The sequence below is a fragment of the Pelodiscus sinensis genome, chromosome 2 (genome assembly GCF_052426305.1).
Source record: "Pelodiscus sinensis isolate ZL-2025 chromosome 2, ASM5242630v1, whole genome shotgun sequence".
Lineage (NCBI taxonomy): Eukaryota > Metazoa > Chordata > Testudines > Trionychidae > Pelodiscus > Pelodiscus sinensis.
The window spans coordinates 218027829-218051450 of NC_143053.1; the positions used below are offsets into that span (position 1 = coordinate 218027829).

At 43.9% G+C, this 23622-nt stretch overlaps 1 protein-coding gene across 6 annotated transcripts in view; it reads right to left on the reverse strand.

Annotated features, from left to right (window-relative positions):
• The window catches only part of STEAP2 (STEAP2 metalloreductase), a 37347-nt gene extending 16144 nt beyond the window's left edge, over positions 1–21203 (reverse strand). Inside the window, exons 1-2 of one of the 6 annotated variants that reach the window (XM_089776711.1) lie at positions 5884–6241; positions 1043–1162 (exon numbers count right to left, since the gene is read on the reverse strand). The gene's annotated coding sequence lies outside the window, so the exon portion shown is untranslated. Of the gene's footprint in view, positions 1–1042; positions 5545–5883; positions 6243–6290; positions 6411–21070 lie in introns of those variants that run through there. The other 5 variants (XM_075922406.2, XM_075922407.2, XM_075922405.2 and 2 more) reach the window with 5 other exon arrangements.
• Positions 21204–23622: the final 2419 nt, after the last annotated feature.

Consider the following 23622-nt stretch of genomic DNA (forward strand, 5'->3'; position numbering starts at 1 on the left):
GAGGCTGTGAAGGCTAGAACTAGAACAGAGTTTAAAGAGAAGTGAGATAAAGTCATGGAGGTTGGGTCCATGGAGTCCTATTAGCTGAGGGTAGGAGTGGTGTCCCTGCCCAAAGTTTGTGGAAGGCTGGAGAGGGATGGCACGAGACAAATGGCTTGGTCATTGTCTTCGGTCCATCCCCTCCAGGGTCCCTAGGGTTGGCCGCTGTTGGCAGACAGGCTACTGGGCTAGATGGACCTTTGGTCTGACCCAGGACGGCCATTGTAAGCTCAGGGCTCAGTGTCGGGGGTCTCAGTGGACCCCCTTGATTTTCATGCACACCTGGTCCTGGGTGGCCGGGCTGGCAGCTCTCCTGCCCTAGACGGCCACTTTCCTGTGCCTAGTGCGGAGATCGTGGACGAGGTCCACGATGTCCGCACTAGCCCAGGAAGGTGCCCGCCTCTTGCGGTCCAGGGCAAGCTCCCGGGAGCCGCCAGCCTGGTCCCGGGAAGAGGGGGTGGGCTGGGGGGCATCGGGTGGGTGGCTCTGTGCCGTGCCAGGTGCAGGGTCTGCTAGCTGGGTGCTGGCAGGCTTGCACCTGGCACGGGCACCGTAGCCAGCCCGTGCCCCTTTAAGGGGTCCGGGGCCGGGAGGGGGGGCATAGAGTTTCCCTGGTGTTGGCCAGAGTGGCCACCAGGGAAACCTGGGGAGGACTAGCCTCCCACTAGTTCGAACTAAAGGGCTACACAGCCCTTAGTTCGAACTAGCTAGTTCGAACTAGGCTTAGTCCTCGTAAAATGAGGTTTACCTAGTTCGAACTAAGCGCTCCGCTAGTTCGATTCAAATTCGAACTAGCGGAGCGCTAGTGTAGCACCTATTAAAGTTAGTTCGAACTAACGTCCGTTAGTTCGAACTAACTTTGTAGTGTAGACATACCCCTAGATTTGACGAGTTCTTTTAGATTTGACATCTCTTTTTTTAGCAGGGCCTCCAAGAACAAGCATTTTGTTATGTTAACTGTTACTCTGGTGTGTGGACCCAAAACCAGATGAACAGGACTTACTCTGTTGCCTGACTTGAAGATTGCCCTATGATCAGGAGAATTAACATCTGGTCTTTTTGCTGAAGAATTCTCTTAGTATTTCATCTCCCCACCAGTCTATTATCTTGAAGGAAATGGAGGCTGGAAGATAAACTATACATGTAAAAATGTGATCACACATCAGTGACTACATCTTTTGGAATGTTCAAATGAAAATGGACACTATTTTGCATTTCACTCTGAGATTGTACCTTCTATAATGGGAACAAATGTACCTTTCTCCACTTATTGCTCCAAACATGTTTTTAGGCTATGTCTACACAGCAGAGTTATTTCAGAATAACTAACATTATCCTGAAATAACAAAGAGCGTGTCTACACGGCAAATCATTATTTTGAAGTAATGGTGAGGTGGAAGACTTCTTACTCCAACTCCTGTAACCCTCATTTTACAAGGAGTAAGGAAAGACAGTGCCAAAAGCCGAATTAAGCTATTTCGACTTAAGCCGCACAACTGATGCAGCTCTAGTTGCGTAGCTTAATTCAATTGTTGCCCTGCTGTGTAGATGTGCCCTTAGATCCACGCACAAATAGTTATGTCTCTTTTCTTCTGAAAAAGGCACATAGGAACACTCCCTTGTCAGTTCCGGATTGTGGTTCATTATACTATTTTTCTCCATCTAGTTCTTTCACCACATTAGGAAGCAGCAGCATGGGCAACTATTCTGATTTTAAAAGTTATAGTTCTTCTTCAAGAGGTTCCATACTAGTTATCCGTTAAGCAGGTCTTTTCTACCTGATACTGTTCCAACTTCCTCTGTGTAGGACTGTGACGGGGTGTACCAGCCACACACTGTGAAGGCTGAGCCTAATCAGACCCACCTGGCTGAAGAAGCCCTGCTCCCACACCTCTGCTGGGCATGCTCAGACTGCAGCCCAGGTATAAAAGCCTGGAGGGAGGCTCAGTCTGGGCTGACTCCTGGAGGGGAAGGACTTCAGAGGGGAGCGCCTGACCAGCACCAGCCAGCTGATCCAAGGGAAGACAGCAGAAACTCGGGAGCCAGTTGGGATGTCACTCCTGCAGCCTACGAGGGAGAAGCAGCCCCCAGGGAAGTAGTAGACCTGGCAAGCACATGGGACGCTATCTTGCCAGGCCAGGTAGGAAGTGGCCCAGGAAGGGGACTGGAACTGCCTCTCCTGCCCTGGAATCCTTTGCACATTTCAGACGGATTCCCTGCCGAGAGAGTGGTGAGTCCCCTTGCCACTCACAGGGCCCTGGGCCAGGACCTGATGGAGTAGGGTGGGCCCGGGTTCCCTACCAGGGATGTAGCCCTTACGCGTGACTTTGTGTATTGGCTCTGGCCAGTGGGCTGGTGAGCCCTGCCTTAAAGCTATTGACTTTGCATATTGACTCTGGCTAAGGGACCAGCAAACCCTGCCTAAAAGGGCCAGCTATTGACTCTGGCCAGTGGGTCAGCGGACCCTGCTTTAAAGGGCCATTGAGCCTTCCTGTATGACCAGTTCTGGTTGAGCAGTCCATCAGGCCCTAGAGTCAGGGCCAGGCTACAGCCTGGGGTCGAGATCAGAGCGGATGGTAGGCCTGGGAGGGGAAAAAGAAAAGCCGTCCCGTGACAAGGATACAAGGCCCATCTCAACAGCTGTGGCTTAGTCAAAGGTTATTACTTGTGGCTATTCCATCAATGACAAAGGGAACAGCCAAACAGACCATTCAAAGGCATCCCTGAATATATTTTGAGCTGACTCAACTGTACCTGTAGGACACTGAACCGTACCAGTGACTGCTTCATTTTAGGGCATCTCCTTCAAAACCTATGCCTCGGAGTCAATTTCAAATTTATCAGTATTGAAAATCTTGACTGAACAGTCCAAGACTATTGTTATGCTGAGAAATACTGGTGACTGCCTGGATCACAAACATCTTTGAGATGGATGGGTGTGAACACATTCCTACTTTCCATGCTCCCTCACTTTACCTGCAGCTGTAGTATCAGGTAGCACAAGCAGAGGTAAAATGCCCATCAGGCCTTAGCTAGAAGTTGTGAAAAGACATGCAGTGATAGCTTTTCTGTAAGACAGTTTGCCCATTCTACTTCCACTCCCATATACATTCAACCTCTTCTGCAGCACAACCACGAGTCAAAATCCTGTGCTCTTGGGGATGGAAATAAGGATCGGAGAAAAGCCAGATAATTAGGAAAAGTATAAGGAAGCACCAAAGATAAGGAATTAGGATATGATTTAAAAATGCTGAATCAAGAAATGCAGGGGACTGGACAGCAACATTTGGGAGAGGGGTTATGAGTTCACTCATGACTGCAGACTAAGGAAGATTGTGAAAACCTATTATTAATATAGAAGTAGCCCTTCACTGAAATTGTGATCCAATATTATTTGCTTTTGGAGTGCTCTGAGATGTTGTTGTGTAAGGTTAAGGCATATGTCACAAATCAAGTATTCAACAGATGTGATGTCAAGATTGTGGGCTTCAGAGATTCCATCACCAGCTGCTTAGATAATTACAGATTGGAAAATAGCATGGAAAAACAGACTGACATATCCTTAAGGCAATGTTGCTGAGTACAAAGTATTAAAGAACTCATTAAGCTCAGGTTATGGCATCCAGTAATAATTTACAAGGACTATCATCCACAGCTACATTCCTTGAGCTGTTTTCTTGGGTATTACCAATAGTGAGAGGGTCAAAAGTGTCTGATGGCTGTAGGGAGTTTCCATAGCTGTTATCCCAGTAGAATTCCACAAAATTAACTAGCATTCAAAATAATCCATAAATAATAATGGTTTCTTGTTCTTAACAGCATTGGCAGAATTGGAAATACGGACAGATGGATTTTTATATGGATTTTTTTTAAAGTGTAGTCACTAAAAAGAAAACAAATACATATCTCATATTTCACTGTCATAAATCACCTGTAAAGATTAAGAAGGAAGGAAACTCTCCACACTGCATAACTAGCCAGCTAAGTATCTTAAATATAGAATATTTGTTTGGTTAGTTTTTGGTTCATTTGGGGTCTTAATGTTGGGGCATGTCTGGTGTTAATTAAAAGACTATATGTCAGGCTTTCATGATGGACTAATCAAATGGTCTGGCATGGTAAATTCTAAATCCCTGTTCTACAGGATGTTTGATAGTTAACAGGATACTATAAAATACTTTTTTTTCCTGCTCCTCTACTGAAGTTGGTAAGGGTTGTTTCAATAAAGGAGACACTGACTACAGGGACAAAGAGAAATTGATTTTACAGAAAGTGTTGTCAAGTGGACAAAGTAAGCAAACTAAAAAAGTGAAAAACATTTGTCTGTTGCCAACTTATTTCACTTATAGTTATCTTGAAAATTACTTTTTGCTATGGAAAATACAAAAATTTCAGCCAGAAATATGCTCTTTAAGATGATGGTTTCCTTTTAGATGCGTTCCTCTTGTAGCTTCCAGGAATGTGTAGAAAGAAAAGAAATAGAGAGTGAAGAAAAATAGAGACAGAAATAAAGGGGAAAGAGAAAAACATAGAGAGCAACAAAAACATAGAAAAATGAGACAGAATGTTAAAAACTGAAAGGGAAAAAATGAGAACAAGAGAAGCTCCTAGACAATTAACTAGTTTTAAAGTAAAATAATTAAAACAACTTCTCTAAAAGTCTTTCCATCTTAAAAGAATCCATAGCACATATAGACAACTGAGTCAAAGTTTGTTCTCAGTTACTCTGGTGTGATTTGAAAGGCAGTATGGCTAGCAGCTATGGAGCTAAGTTGGGAGCCAGGAAGTCTATGGTGGAGTTAGTATACCAGCATAAGCCAGAGGTGTAGACATAGCCTATGCCAATAGAAGAAGTTTTCTATTGCTGTAGGTACTTCTCACTGAGTGCTGTAAGCTAGGTCAGTGGAATCATTCCTCCATCAACCTAGCTACATCTAGTCTGGGGTTACTTTGGTACAGCAGTGATGCTCAGGGGAGTGGATGTTTTACATCTCTGAGCAACAGAGCTACTCTGACCTCATTTTTAAGTTTATTCCTGCCTCTGCCGCTGATCTACTGTAAGACCTTGGGCAAGTCACTTCTCTCTTTATATCATTCCCCTCTCCCACACTTTGTCTATTTACATTGTAAACTCTTTGGTGGCAGGAACTGTCTCTCACTATTCATGTGTACAATGCCTAGTAAAACGGGGCCGTGATCTTGACTGGATGCTACCATAATAAATCAGGGAAGAAATGCCTAGCAAGAAACAGAGTAGATTTTGGCCTGGCACTTTGTTAAGGGACATTTCCCAAGGCAGCAAATCACTTAGGAGCCCTCGTCCCACTGAGACTCATTGACATTGAAAGTGACTTTGGTGCTTTTCAAAATATGACTAGCATGCACTGGGTCCAGTTCCTGGCTCAGTTCACACCCTGGGTGCCCCACTGAATGCAGGGGGTGTAAAAAGGGCTGATGATCAGAGCAGACGGCGCCCCTTTTCCCCCGCGGGGTGTGAGGAGACAAGCTACACACAGGCCTGGCAGGGAGCTGCTGTTTAGGGGTTGCTGGCCGTCCCCCCCATCTCCCGGCCCCCCCCCCCCCCAGCCTATGGCCCCGGCAGCGCCGGTCTGCCCGCCTCTGGCGCTTGCTCTGGCCAGCCCGGGATGCTCCCGGCCCGAGGAGGGGATGCTCGCGCTGGGGACAGGGGGCACTAGATGGATGGGGCTGCAGGGCTCTGGCCCCTCCAATGGGGCTGTGAGGGCAGGGCTCGCCCGAAGCCGCCCCCTCCCCCAGCTACAGCCCGCCCGCGGAGACGTGCGAGGAGGGGACGCATCCTCCCGCGCCGCCCGGGTACCCGCTCACCTCCCGGGACCAGCCTCAGCAGCCGCGCCGCGTCCCTCTGCGGCCTCCGGCCCCCAGCCCCTGGAGGGAGGCGCTTCTCCAGCTCCTCCAGCCCGCCCCCTGCAGCCGGGCCCGCGTTCAGCACAGGCCGCCCGGCCCCGGCTCCTTCCTAGGCAGTCGGGCGCCGCAGCGACACGGGCAGAGCGCGGGGAGGGGCCCGGCCGGCTGCAGCGTGACACACACGGAGCGATGGGGGCAGCAGCCGGCGTCCAGCCCTCCCGCTGCTCGCCCCTTGCCGCTGCCCTGCGCCTCGCCCGGAGCCGTGACCCCCCTGAGCCCGACCCCTGGTGGCCGGGGAACCCGAGCCCTGTCCCAGCCCCCTGCAGAGGTCGGACAGCCAAGGCCCGAGCCCAGAGAGCCCCGCTCACCTTCAGAGGCTGGTCACTTGGCTCTCCGTGACTCAGCCCCCGCTCATTCCGTCCTGCATTGGGGCCCGCAGGAAGCAGCTTTTGCCTTGGTTTGCTTTTCATAGGAGCCCGTGTAGACACACACTGCTCCCGAGTTACTCGTTTCAAAAATGCAGCTTCTGACATTACCTAGCCATTGTCAGCTGTGGCCTCGTGGGAAATCAGGAGATTATAAGGGGACCAGTAGGTAAACCTTGCCTCAAGGGTCGGTATTCTGCACCCAGAGCAGCTCAGGCTGGTTTCACACAAATAGGATGCCAACAGAGAATGTTGGTCCCTGCATTACAATTTATTTTGGTTATATTATTGTATCTTGATCATTTGTTCCCTGTAAGGAAGGGGTGTCACATAAAGTGAAAGTCAGCACATACTTTAGTTTAACTATTATAAAAAGTAAACCTAAATTCTAAGGTACTGATCCTCAAAGGTATTTGGGCACCTAAACCCCATTGATTTTTGTGGGAGTTGAATCCTAACACCTTTGAGGATCTAGGCCTAAAATCCAAAATCTGCAGGCTTCCACCTGGGTAAATCCCTCCACTGAGAGCAATGTGGTGTTTGCCTTTGTAACAACAATAGATTTTGGCTTTTAATGTATATTAATTTCAGGGCAAAGTTCTGTCCATTACATCTGTGTAATATGGTTAAATTATTGTAACAGAACCCTATATGATCAACATGCCTGTAAGAAAAGCAGCCCAGGATTAAACAACAAAGGGCCATGCACAACTGGGTCTCACAGGAAACATCCAGCACACACATGAGTTATTAAAAAATAAAGTTGAGAGACATAAGTGATGTCAGCTCAACAAAATTCTTAATGTGTATATTTTCATGCACTAGAGATGTACAGAACAATTGTTACTGTAGGGTAGTTCGTGAGCATAGGGCTTGCTTTTCTTCAGAGAATCTGAGATACAGTATATGTATTACCACGTCAAATATTTGTTCCAATGAATACTAACAAATATAATGGAATTTATAATGGAATTTGCAAAGAGACCTAATAAACCCTTTCATCACAAAATCTTGGCACTTTTTCAAACATATACACCTCCACATAACTATGCATGGTAGAAGTGTATATGTTTGAAAGCACAGACAATCTCAGAATCTGATCCTTCAGGCTGCTTTGCTCTCAGCTCTCAGGACATTATAATCTGATCTAGGGCTCAGTGAAATCAATGGAAAGAAATTGGGTTTTGGATCAGGCACTAAATGGTTTTCCCAACCCAGTGTGGGGATCAGAAATTCAGCCCTTTAATTCTCTGTACTAGACAGCTCTTCCTGGGTTTGCAATGGGCTCAGAATGTTTTCAGGTGCCTGCTTTGTTTTTCCTTAGTTATTTCAACTAGCAGTCTACATCTAGAGTCATTAAAATGTTAGCTGAAAATATTCAACAAATATATTCTTAATTATATGCAAACTCAAAATAGGTAGATTTACATGTTTTAAATTTTAACTGCACTGGTGCTTTAGCTAGTTCTTGGGACACTCTTAAGTATTTAAAGTATTTACATTAAAAGTGGCATTATTCATCATGGAAGATATTACACTTGCCAAAACGACAACTCTGCATATGCTTTCAAGGTGAAGGCTTATAGTCAGTCACCCAGACTTGGAATTTATCTGAAGCTAAAGTTTAGACTTTGAGACTATATCAACATAAAGATCCTACATCTGAATACTTGCAATCTTTTTTTCTGTATTGTGCATTTTATACTCCTTCTATAAAATGTGATACTTATCATAGCATATTCAAACTTTTAGGGGATATTGCATTAGATAAATACCGTAGCAAGGAGAGTATTTCTTTTTTTTTTCTTCTTAGCAGACTGTTCATGAGTTGCTTTTCAAATCTGATTTGCATCTATTTCTTGTTTCATAGCTTTTTGGCTCATGATTGTTCGCCCATTAAACTTGCCTTCTCAAAGTCCCACATTCTGGTCTGTGCACTATATGATGTTTCCGTTCAGGCCCTGATCCTGTATGCCCTTATGCATGCAAACTCCCTCTGAAGTAATTTACTGTGCTCTCAGCTACATTTTTATCTTGTTATTTTACATATTATTAGAATTAATCGCACACCTCAAGTGCATAAATAGAAAGTGAGCTTAGTAACACAGTTGTGAACGTAATTGTTTTGTTCTTTCATATTGATATGTATCTGATTTCATCTTCAGGTTATTGGAAATTAAACAAGTTTTAAGTGACCTTCACAGGATCATTCATTAACAAGGAAAACAAAAGTGGGCCTCAGTACCCTTGAACCACTGAACTTTTATCGCTTGGGTACTTGAACTGCTGACCTGTACAAGTACCCTTTGCTTTAACGTCTTTTTAATGTATTCCTTTTACTCTCCTTGTACAATATTAACTGGCTATGATCCAATCATTTGTGTAATACAATATATTTTCTATAATTTAGCTCTATTAAGCCAACTTTTCAAATGGCCTACTAATTGACATTTGCTAGCCTTTTAATGAAATACCATCAACTTGATACTAGTAATCTTAATGAGTTAAAGGTAGTTTCTAGTATTACCCCTGACTGCAGGTCTCCCTGCTGGTTATTATGGCTTTACAATATCAATTTTTAATGTATATATATTTTTAAAAATCTCTTTCCCCATTGCCACAGGAAAGATCAACTCAAACAGATAAAAGGGGAAAAAGATGGCCCACAGTTTAGCACACTTTCTTGTAACTCAGGAGAATGGGATTCAATTCCCTTCCACAGAGGAGCCAACAGACTCATCAGGCCCCTGGGCAAGGGGGGAGGGAGGGGAGAGAACAGCTCTGTGCTTCCAGAAAGGGTGGGGTGGTAGGCAGCCAGCCTTCTACACTGCCCAGAGTGCACCATGCTGTGGCCCTTCCACTCCCAGGCAGCCCTCAGAGCTGCCCAGAGCCGGCGATGTAGTGCTCCAGCACTTCAGCAGCAATTTAATGTGCCTGAAGCTCCTGTGGTAGTGGTGGCAGTAGCCAGGAGACCCAGGCCCTTATGAACGGCTAGGCCCTAGGGAAACTGCCCCCTATGCTTTCCCTCACCCTGTCAGTGAGCCTATCCTCTCACAAACAGAGTGAGCTCCTGATCTGGCAGTGAAATCTCCATGGGAGCAGTGGTGTGATGTGAACACACAAAAAGCTCATTGCAAAATTGGAGCTTGACTGTTGTGGGAAACTGATTAAACCAAGAGCTGTCCAATTACATAAAGGGAAAAGGAGGTGGGAGAGGGGAAGACAGAGGGTGGGAGAGGGGAGGGCAACTAACATGATCAGGGGTTGGGAACAGGTCCCAGATGAAGAGATGCTAAAGAGACTGGGACTTTTCAGCTAAGAAAAGAGGAGACTGAGGGGGGGATATGATAGAGGTCTATAAAAGCATGAGTGGTGTGGAGAGGGTGCGTAAAGAAAAGTTCTTCATTAGTTCCCATAATAGAAGGACAAGAGGACACCAAATGAAATGAATGGGTAGCAGGCTTCAAACTAACAACAGAAAGTTCTTCTTCACAAAGCAAATAGTTAACCTGTGGAACTCCTTGCTGCAGGAGGCTGTGAAGGCTAGAACTAGAACAGAGTTTAAAGAGAAGTGAGATAAAGTCATGGAGGTTGGGTCCATGGAGTGGTATTAGCCAGGTGGTAGAAATGGTGTCCCTGGCCTCTGTTTGTGGAAGTCTGGAGATGGATGGCACGAGACAAATGGCTTGGTCATTGTCTTCGGTCCATCCCCTCCAGGGTACCTAGTGTTGGCCGCTGTTGACAGACAGGCTACTGGGCTAGATGGACCTTTGGTCTGACCCAGTACGGCCATTCTAAGCTCAGGGCTCAGGGTCGGGGTTCTCAGTGGACCACCTTGATTTTCATGCAAACCTGCTCCTGGGTGGCCAGGCTGGCAGCTATCCTGCCCTAGATGGCCACTTTCCTGTGCCTAGTGCAGAGGTCGTGGATGAGGTCCACGATGTCTGCACTAGACCAGGCGGGCGCCCGCCCCTTGCGGACCTGGGCAGGCTCCTGGGAGCCGCCAGCCTGGTCCCGGGAAGAGGCGGAAGGCTGGGTGGCAGCGGGTGGCTGGCTTGAGCTGTGCCAGGTGCAGGGTCTGCTGGCTGAGTGCTGGCAGGCTTGCACCTGGCACGGGCACTGTAGCCAGCCCATGTCCCTTTAAGGGCTCCGGGGCCGGGAGGGGGGCAGAAGAGTTTCCCTGGTGGTGCCCAGAGTGGCCACCAGGGAAAGCTGGGGAGGGCTAGCCTCCCACTAGTTCGAATTAAGTGGCTACACAGTCCTTAATTCTAACTAGTTAATTTGAACTAGGCGTTAGTCCCCGTGGAATGAGGTTTACCTAGTTCGAATTAAGTGCTCCGCTAGTTCGAATTAAGTTCGAACTAGCGGTTCGCATGTGTAGCGCCTATCAAAGTTAATTTGAACTAATGTCTGTTAGTGTAGACATACCCTAGGTTAGGTATGTAAAAAATCCACACCTCTGAGTGATGTGATTAAACTGCTGTAAATCCCCATGTAGACAGAGCTAGGTTGCCAGAGGAATTCTTCCTTCCAACTTGCTACTGTTTCTCAGGGAGGTGGATTACCCCTATACTAATGGAGATACCATCCTGGCAGTGTAGGTAGAGCCTATACTGAAGTTCTTCAGCTATGTCACTGAAGTATTTTAAATATATACAAGCCTTGAAACAGGAGTTTTAAAATGATGATATTCCTTAAAAGGAAAAAAATACTAAACAGTCTGTTTAAAGAGAACCCGAATATTTTTTTTTCTTTCAGGAAGTGTTTTCTTCAGCAGGGTCAAGACAAACTTTATAAAGAGGGACTAGAACAAAGAAACTGCAAGTTGGCAAAGGGGAAAAACATCTGAAACTTCCTTTTGGCAGGAGATAGCAAAACTCCTGGGGCATCATAATGAAAACAAAAACAAACAAGTTTCCCTTCCCAGCAAGATGACAAACCAAACACAATAGTTTATGGTGTGCTGCTTTCAAGGCAGCCAGTTTTGAGTTTTTGTAAACAGAGAGATACAACCATTTCAAACCAGGGACTTTTAGCCCAACAGATCTCCACCATCTTTACTGTGGCCTAGAGTGAATAAAACAGATCTGATGAGCTGAAAAAGACAAAACATCCCTCTACATTTTTCAGTTTGCTTTTTACCTTAGAAATGAGACTGTGTAATCTATTCTTCCACCTGTATGACCTTCTAGTTGCCTTAAAGCATATATATGATAGAATTCTAAAAAAGCACATCTGGAAGGAATCTTTAGAGATCTAGTCCAGTGACCTTCACTGAGGCAGGACCAAGCATACCTAGACCACTTCTGATAGGCGTTTGTCTAAGAAGCTGTCTAAAAACCTCAAATAAGATTTCACAATTTTTCTTAGACTTCTGTTCCAGAGATTAACTGTTCTAATAGTTAGAAACCTTTTCTTAAGGCCATATCTAAATCTCCCTTGCTGCATATTAAGCTCCTAAATCCTTCACTGGACATGATGAAAAATTGATCATTATCTTCTTTATAATGACCTTTGACATAAAAACTGTTATTAGCCGCGCTCCGCCGCCCCCCGGCTTTGTTTCTCAATATTAAACATTCCCTTTTTGAAACTTTTCCTCAAAAGTTGTTTTTGTTGCTCTCCTCAAGAATCACTGGACACAATACTCCAGCTGAACCCTCACAGTGCCAAGGACAGCAAAACAATTGCCACTAATTTCGTATACAGTACATGACACTCCTGTTAACACACACCAGAAAAATATTATTCTGTTTTGCAACTATATTTCTTTATTGACATATTCAATTTGTGATGTACTGTAATGTTCAGATCCTTCTCAGCAGTGCTACTGGATAGCCATTTATTCTCTATTTTGTAGCTGTGCATTTGGTTTTCTTTCTGAAGTTTAGTACTCTTCTCTTCTCATTACTGAATTTCTTCTTGTTAATTTCAGACCAATTCTCCAATTTGCCATGCTATTATTAATTCTAATCCTCTCTTTTACAGTGCTTGCAAGACCTCCCAGCCTGGTATCATTGGAAAATTTGATAAGACTATTCTTCACTCCATTACCCTAGTCATTAATGAAAATATTGAGTAATGCTGGCCCTACGATAGACCCCTTTGGAACCTCACTAGATACATCTTTCAATCAGTTGTGCACCCATATTATAATAATTCCATTTAGACCACTTTTCCCTACTTTGCTTATGAGAATGTCATGTGGTCCTGTTTCAGCAGCCTTATTAAAATAAAATATAATGTTTACTATTTCCCACTATCCACTAGGACATTTGTTTTGAAGGGTTTTAAATAAAGACATTCTTTCTCCAAAAAGTTCAATAGTCATTAATGTTAAGTAGGGTTACCAGATGGCTTCAAAAAAAATACCGCACACAATTGATATCAGATGGGGTGGGGGTGGGTGGGGAACAGCTGGGAGGGGAGCAGGGCTGGCCAGGAGGAGGTCGGGGGGAGTGGGGCCAGGATGGGGAGAGGGGGGAACCGGCTGGCGGAAAGCAGGGCTGGCCGGGAGGCGGGGAGCGTGGCTGGCCGGGGGGAGAGAGCATGAGTGTGTCTACTATCCAGGCAGTATGCAACTATGTACTGAAACTCATAATAATAAAATGTACTTAATTAGAAAATATTGGACATTTATATGTCTGGTATTTTCTCAATTTATTTCCTGGACAGAAATCTCAAATACCAGATTGTCCGGTTCAAAACTGGACACCTGGCAACCCTAATGTTAAGTAGGTGTTAACCTGAAACAAAAAGCAGAGATGCCCTACTCCACAAAGGTACTCAGATGCCTAAACCCCAGATTTGCCAAGTAAGTTAGTTTCAGACAACACTGCAATCCACAAAGGACCCATTTGGCTGCTGCCTACCTCTCCCCATTCATTGTACAGAGAGCCTAGGTATCAAAATAGGGCTTTGTGGAGTGCAGTGTTGTTCCTGTGATTTTCTAGGTCCCTACAAGTTAGGTGTTGTGATGCTCAGCATCAAGTACCTAAATTCCTTTGTGAATTCAGACCAGAGTGTTAAAAAGTCTGACTAAAAAAAGTCCCTTTCACTCTCAATTGCTTTAATTGTACTCTTTTGTGATGTCATTGTTTCATTAATTCTTCAGTCACTGTAGAGTCTTCCAGGACAGATGAGAGCTGAATTTCTACTATTAAAAGAAGCAGAAAAAAACACCCTCAAAATAAACAAATACAGTCTTCAAACTCTCTCTGTACATTATAAAAAAAAAAGCAAACAGAGTACACCTTCCTCCCCACCTTTTGTTTAAAAAACCAAACAAACCAACCCTTTACAGCATGGGTTCCCAAACTGGAGGGGTGTGCCCCTCTGGGGAGGGGTGCGTGAAGAAATTCCAGGGGGAGCGAGGCAACCCAGCCACATACACCCCCGTCAATCCCACCCCAAGTTTTGCTGCTTTTTTTGGGGGGGGGGGAAGGGATGACGGGTTTCTCAAAAATCAGAAAGGTGATGCTGAAAAGTTTGGGAACCACTGGCTTACAGGCTACTTTTAATTATCCAGAGCTGAGAACCCTTTCTTTCAGGCCTTGTAACTCATGCAGATTTCTGAGGTAAGATAAAATCTCTCATCTCACCTGAGGTTAAAATAAGGGAGAGCTCAGTTCTTCCCCTTCTGCTAAGAGAGGAAGGAGATCTCTCCCTGACTTGAGTAAACAGTGCTCCTCGACAGCTTCTCCTCCTCTTTAGCTGGAGTGGTGAGACCTCCTTTTCCTGTTTCAATTAACAAGAAAAGGGTTTGTACATGGGACCTCACCTGCCCTTCTTATTTCCATCTACAGGTTTTTTTCAGGGTTTGCTTTGAAAATTTAGCCCATGATATCCAAAGAAAAATGAACAGAGGTGCAGTATTAGGCACCCACCCATGCTCCACTATGAATCTAAAAAAGCTGTAAAGAATATTTTACTTTATGCTTTAACAGAAGAGCAAAGGGAGAGAGTAGATCAGGGCTCAGCACCCCTCTTGCAGCCCATACTAAGGACCAGCCCATTGGGCGAGTGACTAGTTCTCTTGCTGCTAACATTGGACCTGAATTTGTTCAAGATCAAGTTTCCTTCAAAAAACTGGAGATCACAAGCGGTGTGTATGTTAAGTGGATCCTTCTGCTGACTTCCTCATTCTATTTACTTCTTAGGGAAGCAACAGAAATTTGGCGGTCTTGCAACTAAAATGAGCTGAGAATAATAACTCTTCTACTGACAAGGTGGACAGGAAACAAGAAGAAGTCAAGTCGTTTGTAACAGTCTGGACTTTGAAATGTAGAACATCCATAACTGGCACATTAGACCTTCCAGTAGTATATTTTTTAACATTCTGTTTAATCTAAGCATAATGCAGGCACATCAACTAAGTGAAATATCCCTAGAACAAGCAAAGCAATTCACCCATGCCCTCAATGTGATAGCACAATGGTAACCATGAGAAGAAAAGATATGCATGTGGGGAACAAATCAATGGGATACCAGTTTTGACCCTAAATCTGCAAACTCTTATGCATGTACACACACATGCACTGAGCCCAATGGGGATACACATGTGCAGAAAGTTAAGTTCCTGCAAAATTGCAAAAAAAATGGAAAACTGAAATCTTAATCAATAGCTAGGCCATGATATTGCAAGTTGGTCAGTATAGCTGGACTCTTGTGCTCATGTGCAGCCCTGTTGACTTCAATGGGGCTCTATATGGGTAAAGACCCATTTGTACGGAGCAGCTGGGATTGAGGAATTTAGTGATATAAAATAACTTCTATTTCAGCTTTGTAAGTCACACAGCAGAACATTGTATTCAAAATATCAGAAAAAGTATCCATCCGATGGGAAACAAATGCCTTAAGGAACAGCAGAAATGCAGTGCTTAATATTAAATAGAGTAATTGCCAGGAAAGAGCTTGATCCTGAAGGCTCCCTCCCCATCTAGGTAAAAATCCCTCTGATTTTATTGGAAATGTTGCCTGAGCTAGGACTGAAATATGAGGCCCAAAGAAAGTCAATAAAAAATTGGAGTATTGGAGGGAGATTAAAACTGTGGTTCTTACTAATTGCTTTGCTGAATCCAATGCACATTCTGTACTTTGTTTGGGTGCTTTTGTCCTTCATTTCATGAGGAGGGAAGCCTTAAAATGGTTTCCTAAGTATGTTTGAAGAATACATTTTCCCTCCATTTAAAACAATGTTCTGTACAATTCATCAGGTAATAAAAGAGCCACAACTTCTCTAATAGAAGAACAACCTTTTTAAAGAGAAACCAGCTTAGAGGCTTGTGGAGCATGCACAATATTCAGGAGCATATACATCCATTTACCCCAAAAAGCAATCACTCTTTTCTTCCAAGCTTTGGAAATAACCTATTTTTTACCTGTAACAAGATTTGAGGAAATTGTTGGTGTGAGAGAAGAATTTTCTGAGTCACAGAATATTTCTTCTGAAAAAATCCTGAAAGTGGACTGTGAAAATATTATACCGTTTCTCAAATGTACTCCAAATTATATATACTAAATAAGTTTCCTGCCTTTGCACAGCCATATTTTGTATTTGTCCCTTTCTCAAGTTTCAGCACACACTGAGTTTTTGTTGTTGTTTTTTAACATTCCAAATATTAGGGCCAGTGTCTGCAATACACATTCATATGAGAGATTCTTGTTCACATGAATAATCCTAGTGCTGAAGCCAGCGAGACAACTCACGTATGACTAAAGGCTGTGGGTTCTGGCCCTTAGAGTGTTACAAAACAGTCTTCAAGCACCAATTTTTCTTTTCCACTTTTTTATTTTGAGACAGAAAAGGAACTTTAAGGACAAATTCTCCTCTGAGTAATGGTGCAATCTCAGTGATCTCTCTGGTTTTGTGTGTGTGTATCCAAGAACAGATCCATAACTCTGAGCTTTAGATACTGGGGGGGATGACAGAGAGTTTGATCTACATTTTTCTTGAAGGAGAGTTTATGCCAAAAAAATCCTGGGAAAATCTCTTCTGTTGTATCAGGTTCACTGAAAACAACTACAATACTTCATTTTTGAAAAATTAACACAACTCTATAAAGCAACTTTCATCTGAGGGGCTCAAAGTATTTTACAAATATTAATTAATTCAGCCCCACAGCACCCATTCAAGAACAACAATAATGAACATTTTATAGATAAGTTAAATGGAGAGACAAAGCCCCATTTAGCCTAACTAAAATCAATGGGAGTTTTACCAATGACTTCAATAAGGCCAGGATTTCAGCAAGGGAACTTAATGATCCTGGCGCAGACAGTAGTAGATCCATACATGATATGCTTACTTTAGTTGCTGTTGCTTTTGTGTCAAAATCTTCTAATCCTTGGTTTTCCTGAGTCAGTATCATAGGACACATGATCTACTATCAGAAACTAGACAGACCAGCTCCTGGTAGAAGGGTGACTTGGCAGATTGGGAGCTTAAGGTTCAGTGGTAAATGCAAGATGTGAATGTAAAATCTGGAGGGTGGGAAACTGAGGATACAAAAAAGAATCAGAGAGAATCACAGAAGTAAGACTTGGGTAAGGTAAATGAAACTGAATAAAGAGGGAATGGACATAAGGGGAGAGGGAAATGATGAAAAGGTGAATGAATGCTCCTAAGTGGGTAATGGGGACGGGAAAATCAGAGGAAAATAGGGTTAGTAAGGTTATAAGGGTACATCCACACTGCATGGCTATATCTGGATTGCTGAAATAGCTACCCCGCATCTTAACAAGCCACCTGTTATTTCGAAATATTTTTCAGAATGATGGGCATGCTATTTTGGCATCCCGGTAACCCTTGTTCCATGAGGGTTAAGGGATGTCTCAAAATAGAAAGCTATTTCAAAATTTGGCCCTGTGTAGAGGCAACAAATTTCGAAATAGCCTATTTTGAAATTTAATTGAAATAAGATATGCAATTTGCATAGCACAAATTGCGTGTCTTATTTTGAGTTTAGGGTGCTGCGTAGATGCAGAAAATGGATGAAAGAGTAGATGTCAAAAAGATAAAGATGGTGGTAGAAAAACTAAGGATGTGACAGAAGAGAAAAAAAGAGGTGAGATCATCAGCAACACAAACCATTCAAAGAATATTTTCCTAGCCACTCATTCCCACAATTATGCTGAGGTCAGTCAATTTTATCTGTTTTGTTCACTGGAACTCTTGACTTATGGTTTGTAGAAAACTAAGGACTTTGGATAATAAAACAATAAAACAAAATCATATCGCTCTTGTTATGGAAATGGAGTAAAATAGTAACTCTAGCTTTGGATTTAAAAAGCACTAGTGAACTCAAAAACAGAAAACTATTGTGTTTTCTATACAGGAGCTGCTGTAGAAGTAAAGGATTTTATTTTACACCTTTAAAGTCCATGGAAAAGCTGTCATTGATTTCATTAGAAGTAGGATCATACCATAAGTGAAGAAAACAAGATGGTTGAAGAAACTTTTATATAGTGGACATAATCAAAGTTGGCTACTGGAAAATTAATGAATGAATTTTAGGTCTGATTTTAAAGGGGCATCAACCTGAGCTCTGGTGTTGTCTGTGAAAGTTTATAGACACAGTTAATTAAATGCCCACTTGATATCTGCAAATCAGGCAGTGAGATGTCATAAGGTTGTAAACTGTGCTCATAATTTTTAGACCTTTAACAGTGTTGCCACTGTAAAACCTGATGCTCCCTTAAAGATCAGTCTCATAATCAGAAAGACAGAAGAATAAGTTTAACTCTGTACAGTAATGCATTATTTTGAAAAACTATGTACAGTAAAAATGAAATATATGCCAGGGAACCTAAATCACATTCAGATATTAGTTATAATTGTGTGGATTGTATTAAACACAGTACTAACAGAAAAATCCGTGTGAGTGAATCAGATACTGCACTATTTGCAGATACAGCTACTTAAAGGACTCATATGACTCTCATCATTGTTGCAAGCACCTTTCAAGCTCTAATATAGTTCTCCTTAGGCTTATTGATGGGATGAATGTGTGTGTGTGTGCCCGTGTGCATGAAGGGGGCAATTCTAAATGGTCCAGGATTCCAGCTGCTGCTGCTACTACTACTAATGCAGCCCAAGGCCCTTTAAATCACCTCCACAATTGCCACTCCAGATGGCTCTACGGGCTGAGGTGCACCATGCTCCAGGCAGCACTGAGGGGCTTGGCGTGCTTGCTGTCCCAGCCCTACCCCTTCTGCCCAAGGCCTGGTCCCTTCCAGGAGCATAGAGATGGGACCCCCCCCCCCCCCACACACACACCTTGCCCAAGGCCCAACATGGCTGTCAGCTCCCCTGGTTATCCTCATAACACTGCTGTGAGGTAGGGCCGTGCAGCAGGTTGAACCTCTGGCAACACCACAGATGTTGCTGAACCAGAGAATCCCAGTGGCTGTTGGCTGGGAGTCCAGCAAGGGGCTAGCAGTGGAGTCCAGCCAGCAGTTGCTGGGGGCTAGCAAGCCTGGCAGCTGGTAGCACAACCTGGCTTTGGGCCCCTGGGAGCCAAGATCAGGGCAACAACTAGGAGAGGAGCCAGCCAAGAGGCCAGAGCCCTCCCCTGATCCAGCAAACTCCCTTGTCTGGGACATGTCAGGTCTTAAGGGTGCCAGATTAGGGAGGTCCAACCTGTATTAGTTTCATATTACAAAGGGGAAACTGAGCTACACAGTTCAATAGAATGTTAGGCTTTTAATTAACTTTGCTAATCCCATAGAGGGGGGATGAAGTTGCATGGTCAAAGTCTCCCAGGACGGCTGTGGTAGAGGAGGGACTTGAACCAAACTATTCTGAATCCCAGTCTAATGTTCTAACCATTGAACCATCCTTTCCCCCTCCTTGAAATTCAATACTTCTGTTATATAGAAAATCCAGATTTTACACACACAAAAAATAACCTGAAAATAATCTGTTTATATCTTCAAAAATGTGTTGCTCATCAATATAAGAGTTGACCACAGCTAGGAATGGCTTTCATGAGTGCTACACAAGCATCAGCTACCAATGTACATTTCTGCTATTATCTTTGGCAATTAGAGAGGGGAAATTCTCAGATGTGCTCAAATGTCCCAGTATATGTGGTGAATGAGGCAGATAAGCATCTGCCTGTACAATATGCTGAGATCATCAAACTGATTTATATTTGTAATCTAAGCTAGGATTTCAACCAATTTTACAGAAATTGAAGTCAGTGGAATTATTCTGATTTGTATGAGTTGAGGATCTGGCTCTATAGGAATTACAAATACAACTTGTGATAATATATTAAGACACAAACTGTCACTACAACTTCATTGTCTTCATATACTTATGGTGGGTCCCATTTATAGCTTACTGACAGTGCATCTGGATACATGGTGGAAAAATTAAATTCAGAGCTCCTGTAATAATTTTTATATTCTGAATCACCCTCTGCAAATCTACAACACAGATTAAAATGTGATATACTAATTGTAATTATAAAGAAATAATTCTCCCGCTGTTTTTAAAAGGATTAATATAAACTCAGAAGTGCTGCACGAATTAAAGCTAGATAAGTAAAAATGCACATGTGCAAGTATTTGCCTCAACACTTTCTGAAATGACTGTAGTGTTTGTGATATGTCCTGGTCTGATGTCCTATAGAATAAGTCCTCCTTTAGGCTGTCTAAAATAGGTATAGTATGGGCAGCCATTCCATTACATTGCTCAACTAATATGCATTACACCTGAACTGGAGGTATCATTGTTGGTGGCTGCAGTATATGGGTAGTTTAGTTTTGAGACCCATTCAGTCCTTGGCCTCTCTACTAACAATGGTGCCAGTTGTCAGTCACCCACAAATGTAGTTGTACCAGTTCAGATCCCCAGTTTACACGGATAGAACTTACCATTCCCAGTTCAAGTGTGGTTAAGATAGTGGAAAGCTTCTAAGTCCATTACTAATCCCCTAGCAATTCTGTTCACTACCTGTGTATAGTTATTAGGCCGCTCTTCATTTTTACAGGCATGTTGCTTTAAAAGACTTTTAAAAAGCATGTGTTTAATCCATCTCCTCTCCATAGCTTTCAACAATCAGGGGTCAGGTTGCGCTCAGAGCTGTGTTGCAATGCCTGGTTACCCTCAGAGCTGTTTATCTCAACTCTGTGTCAAAGGTTTTGATTCCATTGTCAGCTGTAGAACAGTTAATCCAGAATGTGGCACAACGACAAAATGAGTGAAGAGCTGCTAACCAAAATCTTTTAAATAAGAAACAAACCAGGGCTGCCCTTGCAAAGAGCACAAGATGTTTGATAATCATTCAAGATCAAATGCTACCTTCTGTCCCACAGTGCACTGTAGGGCTTGCACTGTGTTACTTGTCTGACTACACATAGGGCAGACACAATATGTGTGGTTACACACCACAGTGAAAGGCTCTGTTAACTCCCTTTCCTGCTGTAGAGCCTTTCCCCCTTCCTCAAGGCTCCTCCAGCAAGGAGTAGGATACTCTGCAAATGGCAGAGTAGACAGGGGAGGCACTGCTTGGGTGAGTAGGGACCTGTCAGTGTAGGTCAGTGATTTTCTAACTTTTTTTCTTATGACCCAGTTGAAGAAAATTGTTGATGCCTGTGACCCAACATATCTTGACTAAAGTGTGAGCTACAGGGAGAGGGCTGAGGATAAGAGCTTTGGGCTGCAGAAGAGGGTCTGGCTTTGGGGGAAGGTCAGGGCTGGGGCAGGAGGGACTTACCTTAAGCGGCTTCCGGTCAGTGGTGCAGCGGTGCTGCCTGTCTCTCCTTGCACCACAGACCATGCTGTGCCACAGAAGAAGCCAGCGGCAAGTTCCCAGTCAGTGGGAGTACGGAGCTAGTGCTCAGTTCAGGGGCAGCACGTGGAGCCCTGTGCGCTCTTTCCCAATCCAAACCTAGTAGCTGGGCCTGCTGCCAGCTCTTCTGGGGCACAGCACAGACTGTGGTGCCAGGACAATCAAGAAGCCTGCCTTAGCACCCCCCCTGGTCACCTAATAACCCTGCAACAAGGAGACCCAGTGCCTGACATTCCATGACCCAGTACTGGCTCATGACCAGTAGTTTGAAAACCACTGGTGTAGGGTATATAGGCTGAAGTGTCCGGCATGTAGGGCATTCTACTTACCTAAGCTGCGTCTCTCAGTCTACACTGCTATTTATACCTGTGCTAAGACTGAACTTGGCCCTACTCATTCAATTTGGGCAGGTTTTATAGCTAAAACTTGAATATATAAAAGCCATATGCACAGAAGTAAGGGTGTGAGGGTGCTGCAGCAATGCCAGGTTTTGCACCCCACATCCTGGCTGCCAGCCCAGTACCCCTGCCACTAAGGATCCTGGTGCTAAACCCTGTTACCTGGGGTCCTGGCTGCCAGGCCCATTGCTGCTCAGGACTCTGCTGCTGGCCTGGGTCCTCCTCAGCCATCAGTACCATGCTGGAGGGTTCCACTGCTAGTCTGGGGTCCTGCTTCGCTGCTGGCCCTGGGGCTCTACTGACAGCCCCAAGATCCTGGATGTCAGCCCCACACATGAGGTTTCACCTGGCTGCTGACCCAGGGTCCCTCCTGGCCACTATCCTCGGATTCCCAGCTGCTGGCCCCAGCTCCAGGGAGCCTGAGGGAGATGTGGACAGGAATAAGGGCCTTCCTTGCCACTAGCACCAGAGTCTTGGCTGCCCGGCGGACAGTGAGAAGTTTTGACAGGGGTATGGGAGGAAAGTGCAGCTCAGTCCCCCCTTTTTAAAAACTGTTCCAACAAATTACCAAGCAAAAACAATGCACGATTAAAGTTGTAGACTACAGTTACAAAAAATACAAGAAATGTAAAAAATACTGTCCCTAGAGCAATCTTAGCTGGTCCATTCATTTTCCTATATATGCTAAAGCTATTAACGTATACCAGATGGATTAATATAAGAACAGCCATACTGGGTCAGACCAAAGGTCCATCTAGTCCAGTCTCCTATCTTCTGACAGTGGCCAATGCCACGTGTCCCAGAGGGAATGAACAGAACAGGTAATCATCAAGCTCTGGTCTACACTAGACCTTTATTTCAAAATAACCCCCCTAAAGTCAAATTTATAAGGGGAGCAACCACAGTACTAAGCCTGTTATTTCGAAATAATGGGCTGCTTATTTTGAAATCTGTACTCCTGCATTTCTTGAGGAATAATGATAATTTCTAAATAGTTAACCCCTCGCCCCCGGATGTCTCCCAGGCTTCAGGGGAGCCCAGGGAGGGCACTTCAGGTGAGTTATATAACTTTCCTTATCTATATGCAAGAGCAGGTGACAGGCTGCCAGAGGCTGCACATCCTTTCTTGGCCTACTCGGCCCGGGGATCACACAACAGCCTGTTCACATGGGTGCACATGGAGTGCCAGTCTGGAGCACTCAGCTCCATGATGCTCTCACACAGGAATCCTTTGGTCCTTCTCACAAGGTTCCTGGAGAGGCCTGACTTATTCTAGCCTCGGTGGTGAGACACCTTCTGTGATAGAAGGAGTGCTGGCCAGTGAAAATGGCGATCGGGGCTTTTTTGCAGAAAAGTGCATCTAGATTGGCCACGGACGCTTTTCCGCAAAAAGTGCTTTTGCAGAAAAGCGTCCGTGCCAATCTAGAGGCTCTTTTTTGAAAATGCTTTTAACGGAAAACTTTTCCATTAAAAGTGTTTCCGGAAAATCATGCCAGTCTAGACATAGCCTTAGTGTTTAAGCCACAGTGGCACTTTTTGGTTCTCTTACTTTGTTTTTTTAATTTGGAGTATACATTTAAGTTGAACCTCCATTATGGTATCTTTGAAAAGTTTCCATGCAGCTTGCAGGGATTTTATTTTTGGCACTGTACCTTTTAATTTGTTTAAGTAACCTCATTTTCCTCTAGTTCATTTTTCTGAAATTAAATGCCAAAGTGTTGGGCTATTGTGGTGGTCTTCCCACCATAGGGATGTTACATTTAATTATATTATGGCCACTGTTTCCAAGCAGTTCAGCTATAGTCATTTCTTGGATCAGATTCTGCACTGCACTTAGATCTGAATGAAGAATTGCGTCTTCTCTTGTGGGTTCCAGAACTAACTGCTCCAAGAATTAGTCATTTAAGTTGTCAAGAAATTTTATTTTTGCATTCTGTCCTCAGGTGATGTGTACCCAGTCAATATGGGCATAGTATTAATGGGGGATTTCAACTGAGTTTTTAAAATTTTTATAGCCTCTCTAATCTCCTTTAACATTTTCCAATCATTATCATTATTCTGTGCAGGTCAGTAATATAG